Source organism: Lutra lutra, chromosome 7 (genome assembly GCF_902655055.1).
Source record: "Lutra lutra chromosome 7, mLutLut1.2, whole genome shotgun sequence".
Classification (NCBI taxonomy): domain Eukaryota; kingdom Metazoa; phylum Chordata; class Mammalia; order Carnivora; family Mustelidae; genus Lutra; species Lutra lutra.
In genome coordinates, this window is record NC_062284.1 from 115987543 (window position 1) to 115989971 (window position 2429).

Sequence of the window (2429 nt, forward strand, 5' to 3'; positions counted from 1 at the left end):
CAGAGCCTTCTCTGCCTGCTCCAACTCTGCCTCTGCAGCCTTCCCAGGGGGCCCTTATGCTTCCCTCTCAGCACTTGGCTACCACTGGGACAAGAGAGGCGTGTCTCTCCTTCGAGGCCCACTGAGTGCGCCCCACGGGCATTCTGCCCCTGGGGACCTGTCCAGGGCCTGCACCGATCCAGGTCTGGTCCTCCCTGTTCTCTGTTCGGTCCCTGATACCTCCGCTCTCATTCAGGGGAAGACGCCCTCCCCATTCCCCCTAATCTGGGTGGTAAAACAGCTGAGTGTCCCGTTTCCTTGCACGACCGAGGTAGCAGGTCTCAAGGGGCTGTGGGACAGCGGAGGGACAGGCGTGTGGCTGGCTTCCAGGAAGCGATTTGTCCGTGGCTCTTCTCCTGCAAGATGACAGGGCCCCATGTCCTTCTCGCCTTATCTTATTCCCACCTGGACAGAGCAGGTCCTGAGAGGGGACTATGCTTCACAGAGGGTAAAGCCTGCTGGGATGGTGAGGGGCTCTCCGGAAGGTTGGGAGGCTTTTTCCTTGAAAGGCAGCTCTCAGGGAAACCCTGAAGCAGAGATGGTTGTGCCCCGATTTCCCAGCCAGCAGCAGCCGGAGTGGCCCCATCGCTTGGGAAACTTGCAGAGAAGGAATCAGGAGCGCACAGGCTTTCCTCTCTGATTTCCTGACTGTTCTACTTGCTCTCTGCCCGTGTGTCTGAGGCTGGGAGCCAGGTTCTGCACGGCAGCAGAAGGGCGGAAGGAGAAAGAGGTGGGGACGTGGGGCAGGGCACACCGTGTGTGGGGGGTGGTCAGGGAAAGCCAGTCCTGAGCCTCCCCGTAATGAGGGAGCAGAAGGCTGGCTGAAGCCGGAAAACAAGCTGACACCCCGCATCCTCCCCCCCTCCCCCGCCCCCCACTCCTGGGTGGGACCCCTGTGATGTTCTTCTCCCAACTATCTTAATGTTAATACCTTGCTAGAGGGGAAAACAACTTCAACAATGGCAAAGCCTCATTATCTTGCATGTCCTCTTTAGCATATGAAAATTCTTTTGAAACCTCCCTTTTCCTTACCTCCCCCAACTCCCCAGTATATAATCAGCCACTCCTCAGGCCCCCCAGTGCCTCAGCTCTTTCTGCCCTTGTGCCCTGTCCCCGAGCTGTAATAAGACCACCATTTTGCACCAAAGATGTCTCAAGAATTCTTTCTTGGACGTTGGCTCTGGACCTTACCCCATCAAACCTCACCTGTATTCCAAAACCACATCACCTCTGTCCCAGTGGCAGGGGTAGGACAGGACAGAACAGACCTCTTCACTGGGTTGGAGCCCACGAGGCTTGGGTGGTGTCTCACAGTTTCGTATGTGCCGAAATGGGAAGTTAGGCTTTGTTGGGGGAGGGACTCGAGAGGAGGACAGGGACAGGTTGTGAACCCCTGCGGGTTGGGGGTGGGAACAGATTTTGGTTCAGAATGAGGAACCATTTAAAAATGGTCCCCGGGGAAGGGGGCCCCTGATAAAGGCTGGGGGATAGGATCCATGCCTTTCCCACCACACAGGAAGGTGCTGCTCCCTGGAGCAGTCTGTAGGCTGAATACCGTGACCTTGGGACAGGAACTTGTAACCTTGGGACAGGAGCTCACCGTCACTTTGACCTCAAATTTTCTAACTGATTAAGATCTTCCTTCCGCCTAACGATTCACACACCTGTACCCCTGGGGCTAATAATACATTATATGTTAAAAAAAAAAAAAAAGATCTTCCTTCCAGCTCATCTCAGGCGAAAGACCCTGGAGTCAAGGCATCCCCAGAGGGAACAAAAGTACCCCTCAAGCAGTAAGGGCTGCTCTCTGAGCCCCCAAGATCCCACCCGTGACGCTGACGACCTGACCTTTCCTGCGCTCCTGAACGTACCCACCAACTTGGCCCCACCTTTTCCTTGTATAAACCTGGACATATCTTCGGCACTTCGGAGACCATCGTTAAGATGCTAGTCCGTGGTCTAGCCTGGTGTTGCCTCACTGAAATGAACTCCTTTCTTGTTCCACCACCACTACTCTCTCTGCCTTTGGATTTTGTCAAGGGTAGGTGGCCAAACCTGGTCTCTTCGGGACCCCTCTCGTGCCCCTGTGCCCTGGGCAGGATGTGGAGAACAAAGGCAAAGTAAATGTAGATAAAATTAAATTTCCTTATAACCTGCAGTCCGTTGACAAATATTTGAGACAGGCAGAGTATGACATTCCTCCAGAAACTCCCAACTGTCTCAGTCTTAACGCCTTGCTGGAGGGAAAAACAACCTCAAGATGACAATAGCTAGGCCTCCCAGATCCTGTAAGTCTTCTTTAGCATATGAAAATCCTTCTGGAAACTTCCCAGGTCTTTACATCCCCCCAACTCCAAAGTATGTAATCAACCCTCATGTCCCTGTGCTTT